This window comes from Siniperca chuatsi, linkage group LG6 (assembly GCF_020085105.1).
Source record: "Siniperca chuatsi isolate FFG_IHB_CAS linkage group LG6, ASM2008510v1, whole genome shotgun sequence".
NCBI lineage: Eukaryota > Metazoa > Chordata > Actinopteri > Centrarchiformes > Sinipercidae > Siniperca > Siniperca chuatsi.
This window is the reverse complement of record NC_058047.1, coordinates 11,042,839-11,054,542: the sequence shown is the minus strand read 5'-3', so window position 1 is coordinate 11,054,542 and position 11,704 is coordinate 11,042,839. Positions and strand designations below refer to the sequence as shown.

Here is an 11,704-nt window from a genome sequence, read left to right as displayed (position 1 = left end):
CAAAATACCCAAGTGTTTCTGTAAATTGTAAACAATACAAATAGTGCAAAAAAATAAATATTGAATGGGTAATGAAATAGATAACTTTATATACAAGAAGTGTAAGTTATGTACAATATGCATGTATAAACAGCATGCAGGGTTTATATTCGACAATGCACAGGTATTGACAGAAAGTTCAACTAATAGACATAATACTAATAGATATTATATTTACAACCCCTCCAACAAAAAATAAATAAAACAAACAACAAACAACGCTGGTGTTTTATTTTGAAATCCTAAACCGGAAGACGTCTCTCACAGTTTACGTAACTTGACACCGGTCAGAGGTGTAGGAGTTTTTTTTATTTCTCCTCCCAAACTTTTCTTATCTTCTCCGAGAGTCATGACAAGTCTCAGTGTGACTGGACGAAGAGAAGCCAGAAGGTAAGAAACAGCCCGAGGGATCGATTAACACACATGATGCTGATACGTATTGATTAGCTGATTATTGCCTGACTGATCCGTCCTGTGAACGCACGACACAACGATTTTCGCCGCGTGTGTTTTAATTGGGATCTGCCTCAAAGTGTCACGGTGAATTATTGATCACAACTAATATTATTGTCTCTGGCTTGTAAAGGTTTTCATACACTTTTTAAAATCACAGTTGGCTGCAGGAAATCAGAAGAAGCCAAATGCTCCTGTAATCATTTCACTTTTAATGTCCCACAGTTGTGGGTTTATAATCTTATTGGGCTTTATAGTGTTTTAAACTTACACTAATGTTGCCACAATCCTTTAATATCTCAATAAAGACTTACAGTTTCTATTTTTAGAGTCATATAGGATTTCCGATTAGTCTATTTAGGCTTTTTATAGACCTAAAAAGTGACTGTAGGACTTCTGTAATTATTAATACATGTTCTTTTTAATCATATTTGTAGTATTAAATATTTATTTTTGACCCTATAAGTCTCTCAGAGATATTAAATATGATATATTTCACTACTTTGTCCAGAAGCATTTAACTAAAGGTCATTTTCTATACTAAAATTTAACTTAAGTGTCTTTAAAACTGGTGTTTTGTGGTTGTCATAGTCTGAGAAGAAACGTATATTGCTATCTATAATCTCATGTATTGATCTTTGCAGCAGATTTAAACATAGTGTTGTGATTTTGTTGCTCCTCGAGTCTGAAGCCTACCACACAATCTCAAAGAATCCAAATCAGTGCAAATCTTTAAAAAGCAAATTAAAACCCTTTTTGTTTTCTTTGGCTTTCTGTTAATTTTATACCTTTTTAAAAAAAAAAAAATAAAATAAATAAAAAATAATTTGTGGTTTAACACTTAATTCAGCTCGTTCTTTGTCTCTTTTAGCGTCCCCTCTCCCCTTTTCTTTTACCCATAACGCACTTCTGAAAGTGCTTCATAAATAATGTTTGTTTGCTTGCTTGTAAATGTAGAGCAGATATAGAAATGTCTCTTTTAATCAGAAACTGTTGTTGTGGGTGAGGCTGCATGGGACGGAAATCCTCCCTCGACCTCCTCTATTGTCAGAAGCGTTGACCCTCCCCGGCTGGTCTGTTATTGCTCCGTGCATCATCTCAGAGTTTTTAATCTGTGGTGTTGGATGGTCACAGCGAGGCCGACCTCCGCAGACGAGTATCTGCTGCTGGTTGTGTTTCGTCTGATGGACCACGACCTGCAGAAAAGGTCACATCCAGATATTTCTAGAAGCTGCAGTGAAGTCTGATAGCAGAAAATGATTCAGCAATTCAAAACATATTCAGTAAACAGTCCCTAAAGGATCAAAAAGCAATAATACAGGGAGAAATCCTCCATAGAAGAGGCAGAAACATCTGAGTTAAATATGTTCACTCCCCTTCCCGAGGGGTTGTGGAATGGGATTCTGGGAAATGTAGGAAATCACAACCTTAATCTGAGACACATGTTTTCCTCAGGAGTTGGTAGAGACCAAACACAGAGCTAAAAGAGAGTGAAAATTGGACAGAAACGCGACTCTGGATGTGTAAATAAGCAGCTGTTTGCTAACAAGTTCATTACATCAACTTAAAGTGAAGATATGTCCGTGCTGTGCTCACAACTTGTTTCCGCTGCCTCCAAGTGGCCAGAAATGATCAGTTATTGCAGGTTTAACCATAGTTTACTTTCCACAACCACCATCTTTCTCTAAACCTTAACGAACCGTAGTTGCCCTGCACAGATACTGCAGAACAAAAAAACAATCAGCGTTGGATGTTAAACACTGTAACTGAAGCCCAGGATCACAGGGGTTGTGCAGAATCGTCCACTATCATTGTTGGTGATAAGGTGTGTCTGCACAGGTAGAGTGGAAGAAATGAAGCTGTGCATATGATTTTTGTTTTCCTACATTTCATCTCTGCATAACTGTAGTTGGCTGTATTGAACTGTGACCACCAGCGTGCTCTGGAGCAGCTTGTAGCTGTGTCGAGCAGCTGGGATTTGATTGGTGGGGGGGGGTTTGGGAATAATGATGGGAAGAGAAACAATGGTTATGAGGATTGTCAGGATGCGTGCGGCCTTTTCGTTGAACTTCCACTTTAGCCTCTTCTTGTAAAATGAAACCGAAATTTAAAGCTAGATTTTAAATTACTGCTGTCTTAACTGTAATTTGTCATTTAAATGTTTTTTTTTAATAGAGGTTGTTTCTTAATGTTGTTGCTGAAAGAACATATTTTCCAAATGGATAACCGCAGAACAATCTGCTGTACAAGGATGAGATGAGTAAGAGAACGATAAACAGAAACCTGCGCTGGAATCGTCCAGCTTCCTCTCAGCTGTCTCAGGCAAACTGTTTCTGCAACAGGACCCTGTGGTTTGACTTACTGCTGTCGCCTCAAAAATAGACTCTCTGTAAGTTTAGTTGGTGGCGTCGGCGGGCAGCGTTACGCTCTGATACCTGTCCTGTTATTTTTTCTGTCACACACACTTTGCTCCTAATTCATGCATTCCCGCCTTGTTTACACCAAGGTGGGAACCGAAGGACAGTTTATTAAATCGTGACTAAATTAAATTTGGGTCTCTCACTCATGAGTGCTTGATAAAATACATGCCGTCGTATTTTTAGCTCCGTTACGAGTGGTTTTAATTTTAGCGCCTCCAGACTGTGAGGTGACATGATGATGCCGTGAGCAAAGAGAAAGTCGGACAGCAAACTGCAGTCAGAAACAAAATCGGCATGTTCTCACAGGTAGTTTGGTGGGTTTGAAATCCAAAACAACAAATGTTATTGGGATTTAATTGCTGCTGTGTGCTCGAGCCTCCAGTCTGAACTCATTCACCGTCTCCCTCTTTTACATTTTTAGTTCAGTAACAGCCTGTGTTGTCTTTTGTTTTGGATTTCATTTGGATTTTTTCCAGCGTCGTCTCCATTTACTGTGAGCGCCACCTCTTGGTGAGGACAGACCGACCTCTGCTTGCATTTGAACGCAGACTTTGAGAATCAGTGTAATCAGCCTTTTGATTTTCCCGTTTTCTCGTTTGATCTTCGCAGATAAACCAGATGAATAAACATGCGCGTGCTGCAAAGAGTTTATTGATATCACCTCTCCGGATTTCCTTTTTGTATTGAATTTCAAAGTTTTCAAGCAGTTTTCTTCCTGCACGATCCAGGAAGTCCAGTTGGAGTAACAAAATAATGCGTTTAAAGGCTCATTGCCTTTTGTTTATTAGTTAAATGAGGAATCTTGAGCCTGTTTTTGTTTAGTTGTTATTAAAGCAGTAAGTTGATATCCACTGATCCACAATCACAACAATAATTCCAGGAGAGTTTTTTCCAAAGGTTTAAACATATTCATTCTCTGCTCTATGCAAGTGTGGTTTGTTTTCCTTTTTTAAAGTTAAAGTTTTGGGGGATTTTTTTCTGAGGCAACACTTAGTTTTAAGTGTCAGGGCTGCGTGGAACCTGATGGCAGGACGGCTTTCATCGTAATTAACAGGCATCCAGGCTTTGAAAATGGAAATTACCACTTTCAGCTTCGTGCCAGATTCCCTGATTGGAGTGGCTTTCCAAATTGCCCTTGAAAGGAGGAGAAGCTCTTCAGAAGTTCAGCTCAATGTGTTTGAAAGATTAGTTTTAAATGCAGAAAAGACCGAGTTCATGGTATTCTCCACCTCCACCAGTGACTCTGACTATCCTGCCATTACAACTTTAAACAGCACCCATATTACTCTTACTGACTCCTACAAATACTTAGGAATTTGCCTTGACAGCAGACTATCATTCAAGATTCACATTCAACATTTGACTCAAAACGTGAAACTCAAACAAATGTTTCTTCCAACCGTAAAACTACAGTGCAATCAACCTTCATGTCTGTCCTTGACTGTGGAGATATTCTTTACTGTCATGCTGCTCCATCAACACCTCGGCAGTTAAATCCTGTGTATCACACTGCTTTACGCTTTATCTCAAATGACACATTTCGTGCTCATCGTTGTTCTCTGCATCACACGGTTGAATAAACAGCCGCCTCATGTTATTCCATCTACTGTTGACGCTTCCAAACTACCTCACATCTCTTCTCTCATTTAAATCTACTAAGTACAGTACACGATCCAGTAACTACCGAAGCTTAGATATCCCTCATGTACGCGGCAGAACTGCCTTTCAGGTACTACTCACCTTTTTTAAATGTAATGAACTGCAGACTGCCCTGAAACCACAGTCTTACATTGGAGATTTTAAAGCTTTATTGTGTAGTTGTGTTGAGTCTGTTGTTGTTTGTGTTCTTTTGAATGTTCTTGTTCTCAGGTCTCTCTTGGAAAATAGATCTTAATCTCAATGAGACTGCCTGACTTAAATTAAAAGAGGCCGCTGGGTTTTCTACATGTAGTTCTAGTTTTTACAACTTGTCTTTATTAGATTTTTCTTAGTTTGGTTTTTGTAGCAGAGACCATGTACAATTATATTAGAACAATGGCTCCAGAGCTGAGAGGAAGTACAGAGGAATTACAAGACAACCGTCCACAGCAGAATATAATAAATAGGAATTACACAATTATTTAATAGTTAAACAAAGGCAGTTGTGGGTGAGAAGGTCTTAGGCAAAAGTTTCTGTCTTTCCTTGGTGAAGTTGGTAGACACCTTAATATTTAATAAATAATATAAGAGCGCCTCTGTTGCTCATAATTGTATTTGCCCTGTTCGTCTCGAGATCATGACTTGTACAACTCAAACAGTTCAGGTGATCAGACGTGTTTCAAATAATCTGAAGATGACAGATTCACGGTTTAGCAGAAATCTAACTTTACCAAATGAATTGAATGATGTTGAATTTGTTTGTCAGTCCATGTCTTATTATTATCATCATGAAGTCCTTCCTCTTGGCCTTTTGAATAAACTCAATCAACTGTGAGCTCTCCTATTAGACTTGGACAGACTCTCGGTCACACTGGATCTCAGCAAAACTCAATTATCCTGAAAAAATAATTCGATTTTCAGTTGTGATCATGAGAACAAAGTGTTTGATTGTTTGAGAACTTGTGATAACGACCTTTTTAAAAAATGAATATGAACATATTCATTAGGCCTATATCTCGAGATAATGAGATAATAAGGGTAAGAAAACAAATTTAGGTCTTCAGATAATTAAATGCGTAACAGACCACCCTTTCACTTATTGATTGCTGTAATGGAAAAGGAAAATTAGCCAAAGGTCGTCTCCCTGAATGGATCTCTAGTCAGCTCTTGTCTGAGGCTCTGGACGTCTTATCTCAAGCTCTGAAGTAGGGTGGTACAACGTCATGAATTAGTAAAGAATGAAAAGGTTATGAAAGAATAAGGCTGCCAATATTCTTTATTGTCAAAACCAGCAGCGCATTAGTTTGTCTTTCAACACCTTTCATCTTCCCTGTCTGTGGCACTCAGCCCCGAGCCCATTGTTTCCTACTGAAAAAAATCTCCAAAAACATGTCACAAAGTTTCATTTTTGAAAAATGCTAAATAATTTCCTGAAACAGCAGGGCACTGTAGTTTTTAGGAAACGTTATTAAAACAGGAGAAAATAGTGCATTTCTTGGGGACTATTTTCAGCGGTGGATTAATACACATTTGGTGTTCTAGAGAGTATTTATGTCAGCGTGACGGTGTATGTGGAAAGATCGGTCCCCATGTTCATTGTAAGGAAGGAACATGGCTCATTGTGTTTTTAATAGTTTTAGGACAACAGTTGAGCCCTACTGCACAGAGGAATAAGATATTTATCAGGCTTTGGCTACACAAACGACACTTGTTAGTAGGATCAATTGTTGGTTTTGGTCTTTTCACAGGACTGAGAAATACAGAATATCACCAGATTTATCCTTTTTTTTTTTTTTAAATGTTTCAAGTTACTGTATGTAATGTTTCACCAATGATAGTCTCTTGGCTCTTTATCTGTGGTCTATTGGTTGTGAAGGGTTTACACTTGTTCATGTAATCTCCCATTTGCCTACGAACAACTGGTCAGGCCTTCTGATGAATGTGAAACGAACAGGAAAACACGACTATATAGTGTGAATTTATAGGATTGTTAGTGAGGTCTACCACTGTGGTCCAAGCAGACGCTCCTCCCTCAGCTATCTCCACTGCCTGAGAAACTCTGAATGAAAAACACAGGACTAAAAATACCCACGTCAACTCTCAAGCACTTGAGAAAGCTTGAGAAAGAGGCACTAATCAAACTCTGTGCACTAACACCAGGGTGGGGAAAAAAGCACCAAACTAACCAAACACTGCTGCATTTTGGCAGCATCTGGTGAATTTGTTTTCTCTACCAGTCACTGACCATGATTTAGAAGTCGTAATAATTGACCCTAAAAGGCTTTTTGGCTGGTAAAATGGTGAAAGACCAGACTCTTGTGGCTTGAGCACCAAAAAGGTCAGATTCTCGCTCTGCCTGAACTGACCATTTCTCTCTGGAAGAACCAAACCACGACTGCTTTTGGAAACGCTTACTGTCACTGTGATGCCACAAACGTTTTGAACCCAATTTTTCTTTTTGGATAGAACGATAAAAGTCTTATGCGACACAGAAGAGAGACAACTTTTGAGTTTGTGGTTGTACTCAAACTTTCTCTGACGCCGTCTCGAGATTTTGTCCTCACTGTTTCTGCTTTTCAATCTGATACCTGAGAAACGTCTCTGAGGGCAAAGTGAGAGCGAGGCCTTGAACTCCAGTTTCAAACTGGTTTCCCAAACCCATCGCAGCACAGAGATCACCTCTGTTCACTGACTTATAATGGAACAAATGTTGTTTTGAAAAGCATCCCTGCCCTATGAAGTCATATAAAGCTGCCATGTTCAGTTCCCACTGCAGCCACACAAAATTAAAACCATCTTTTACATTCTGTTTTATTCCATCATTTAGTCTTTTTTTAAGTTGTTTCTATCTAATTTTCGTGTTCTGTTACCTTTTTTTAATCTCTTCTTTCTTGTTTTGTAAACTCTTGTTTTTATGTACGTCATTTCATTAAGCTTTCTTTAGCAGCTTTTTTTAGATGAAAAACTATAAAATAATGTTAAATAAAAATACTGGCTTCACTTTTTAATAGAGCGCTCTTTATAACTGGTTTACCAGTTGTAAATAATGGTTTTATAAATAATTTACTATACTTTTTATAGATCAGTTACAAGCCAAGAATAACTTTTGGGCAGCCACGTTGTGAAAAATCTCTGTAGCTGATTTGTCATTAACAGTCAAGTCATTAAAAAGGGTTTCTTACTTTCTAACAAGCCATCAAGTCTGCCATTAATAATTTTTTAATAAATCATTAATAAAGGCTCACAGGTTTGTCTTTTTGAGACACCAAAAGAAAATGTTAGTTATTTATTAGTACAGGGTTTCTACAAATGTGTGTTCATGAATGGATTCTGGTCCAGATGCTCTGCAGTGACGTGTGCTGCTGGAACCACAGGTACTTAATGATAAACTCATCTATAGGTGCATTTCCATCCACCTGTTTTTATGCACATTTTCAATTTGCGTATAAAGAAAATTTGAGTGGAAATGCTGAAATTTGGAAAAAGTGTCGTGTGGATGAGGAGGCTGTAACGTTCCTCAAATTAAAACATGAAACAAACATAAATGCCATATTTCCATCATGTTTTCTACATTGTTTGTTCACCATTTGAGGTTGGACTGGCGCTCTTTTTAATTACATCATCTTGTTGCGCCCTCTTCTTCTGCAAAGGTATAATGGCACCTGACTGGAGCATTAGCGCCACCAATTGTTTATCTCGATGAACCAACTCCTAATATTCGCACAACAGTAATGGATGGAAACGAGCATAAATTTGCATTTTCTTTTGCCAATTTTCAAAAAATTTGGTTTAAAATTTGCACTACACTTGGATGAAAACCTGGCTAGGCTAGTGAAGCATTAGTAAATTATTTAATAACCATTAATAAAGCCATTAGTTACAACTTATAAACCCTTAAAAAGGCACCATTGGGGGAATATGAATAAAACTGCAAAAACAAGGAGGTAAAACAGTTGCATAATAAATCGTCATGACAGAATAAATTTAATAAATAACAAGGAAACAGAAGAAGAGTCATTTAAGCCAAACTTTATGAAAGGAGTCTCCTTTGCAATGTGCAAGATAGTCTGGGAGTCAATTAAGTTTGGTAATGCCTGGCAGACATCCAGCTGCCTACAGGAGTAATGACCAGCCCAAATCTGAGAAGCTAACTGAATCAGAGCATGATGGAAAACTGAATTAGAGCCCACAAACATGTATTTTCCACAAGAGCAGCTCCATTGTGATGAAGGTGTGTTCTCAGAAGCTTTGCGAGACATTTCAAAGCGTTTCAAAGACCTACGTGTACATCCAGTGCCTTGTCATTACCTCCACCCTCTCCATCAAAGAGATGCTGAACTGTTATAATTTTCACCAGTGAAGGAAATGATAATGATAATAGACACACATTTCAGTTGTTTTCTGGGCAGAAAGCAGCAGCAGCAGAGGCTGACATCTGGTCTTGTTCTGTATTTATGAGAATCAAACATCTGGAGACTCCAGTTGCTACTGAAAGAGACAAATGGGTCACAGTCTCATCTCAAACAGAAGACCTGATATCCAGGTCAACTTAAAGAGACGTTTTGCGATGCCTTATGTTGGTTTGAGTGATTTTCTTGGCTAGAAAACAAAAGCGCTGAAGTGGTCAGAGAAAAAGGAAAAGAGAGACAAATTTGTGCAATTGAGAGAGAGAGAGAGAGAGAGAGAGAGAGAGAGAGAAAAGCTTGTGATATTTGAGCCAAATACGTCTTTTTAAAAAGCAGCTTCTACAAAGGTTCAGTTTGTTTGGGGAAACAGGCCTGGAGAGTTTGTCTCACCACAGAGGGAAAACAAGGTGTGTTCGGTCCAAACTGCAACGTGACATCAGAGCTGGAAACTGGTTAATTGGGGGAAAACTCGATTTGTGAGCGCTGCTTTGTTTCAGGGAGGGGCAGCCAGCCGTCAGGCAGGACTCAGCTGACTGGATGCTGCTGCTGGGATATAAACTGTGTGCAGCTTACTGGCCTGCAAACATCATTGTTTCCAGAAAGAAACATATAATGTTGCTATTCCAAGAATTCATTCATGCCCAGTCAGGTCTTTGGTTCTGTGGTTGTCCATGTTTGAATCTTTACTGGATGAAAAACCACAATGCAAGTTTCCCAACAGATGCAGAAAGTTGTTACTGGCACCCTTCATCCTTGAAGAATCTGTACCAAAATACTTTTACAATTGTGAGTGATTTTTAAAAGAATATTTCCAAAGTTGGTGTGAAATTCCCACTTATTTGGGTAATATGAGATCAAAGCCTGGTTCCAGACGTCTGAATCACTGCCCACATCTCTGATTTGTTCAGAGATTCAAATACATCTGCTTTTGTGCTCATGACAGCTGTTTGAGCCAGTTGGAGCAAAATCACAGAAAAAACAACTTTCTTACATTTCTTTGACCGTTCTGAGTCTTTTGATTGTCAATCAAAAATGGTGGACCAAAAAATTACCTTGGCAAGACTTTGTCACTTGCAAAACAAGACAAAATAACCCTCCTCCTAACAGGAAATTGGCCAACACGCACACAATGTCAGACTGAATGAATTAAAGTGAAATGAAATGGTTATTCAGTCTGATTATCAGGTTACAAAAAGGTGGAACAGGCAACTCAAAGTATTTCATCGTGAAACATCTCAAAGTAGTTGAATATCACAGAGAGATCTGACAGAGAAGGAGGTACAAAGAGGGATTTTTTCTTTTTAAAGTTATCACTGGATGTCGGCGTGGCCTCCTTTTATCCTTCACGAGAAGCTTTATGTCAGACTGTAAATCAGCAGCTGGTTCTCAGCATCTTCAGATCCGCTGTGGGAGCCGCTCTGCTGCCAGACTCTGTCTCCATATTAAAACTCACCAAGTGTCGGACTTCCCCAGCTGCTTTATTGAATTCACTTTGTGACATTTTGAACCTGGACACATTTGGGAAAAGGCAAAGGGGTGGGGGCTGGTGTGGAGAAAACAACGAGGCCTCACAAAACTTTTTGAAATCTGCGTCGCCACCAAAGAGGCATAATGCCTCATTGTGGAGGCTGAATGTGCCTGATTGTGTTTGCTGGAGAATCTAGAAGGAAGAGGGAGGGGAGGCGGGACGCATGTGATGTTGGAAGTCAACCTGATTTGCGATAAAAAAAAAAAAAAAAAAAAACCCACGAGATGTTAGTGATGTGACGTCAGCGTGTGATTTATGTTGAAGAGATGGGAGACAGGAAATGGCGCTCTGTATGTTGAGGTGACAGAGGGTTAACTGTGTGTGTGTGAGGTTTAACACACAGAAACACTTAAACACTTGAGTCTTCAGCCAAAACTGATAACACGTTATCTAACCTCAGTGTGATGCATCATGTGATGTCGGCCTCGGTGCTGTTGTTGGCTGCAGGATGCCGCTCTGTGTGTGTGTGTGTGTGTGTGTGTGTTCATGTCACACTGGCTCTATTTGCTCAGCTCTCAGTTTCTGCTTGTCTTCTCTCCAGTGTTTTCCTGCTGCTTTCAGGAAGCAGCTTTCAGGACGGCCCGATGGGTTTCCTGGCAGGACCCTCCTCCTCCCCCCCAGTTCCTACTGGGAGACAATGGGAGGTCTCCCACAGGGGCATGAAGGGGTTGTGTGTATATAGAGATGAGGGGGATTTATTGGGGCAGCAGTGGGCTTCCCTTCAGGAAACTGCAGCTTTATCCCAGCAGCAGAGAGGCCCTCCTGCGTGCGTGTGTGTGTGTGTGTGTGTACTTGCATTTCTGTGTCTGTTAGGCCTAAATGTCCTCACAAGGATAGAGATATGAAAGAAATCTTCTCCTCGCCTCTACAACAGCTTAAGTTCAGGATTAGCAGTTGGTTTTAGGTTTAAGATTAAAGTTTGTTAAAATGGACATGTATGTTGAGATACTGTTTCCTGTTTCAGAAAGCAACAAATAAGTCGATGTTCAAAGTTCGTTCTTGGAAACATAAGTCACAGAACAGTCTCAGCTCAAGGTCCATTTAGTAGCTGTTCTGGAGCTTTTGATCATATCACATGATTTTCGTTGAGGATCATTTTGCACAGTTGGCGCGGAATCGTAGATGTTCGCATTTCCATTTTTTCGGGCCACTTCTTGTCCATGTGGGCTTTAAAAGTTGAGGTTCAAAGTTCGTTCAAGACCTTGGAAACAGAAGTCACA

At 39.5% G+C, this 11,704-nt stretch overlaps 1 protein-coding gene across 3 annotated transcripts in view; it reads left to right on the top strand.

Moving 5' to 3' along the window:
* Window positions 1-319: 319 nt before the first annotated feature.
* kank3 (KN motif and ankyrin repeat domains 3) overlaps window positions 320-11,704 on the top strand; it is a 33,399-nt gene continuing 22,014 nt past the window's right edge. For 2 of the 3 annotated variants that reach the window (XM_044200486.1, XM_044200484.1), the window contains exon 1: window positions 320-429. The gene's annotated coding sequence lies outside the window, so the exon portion shown is untranslated. The remainder of the gene's footprint in view (window positions 430-11,704) is intronic. The other variant, XM_044200485.1, reaches the window with a different exon arrangement.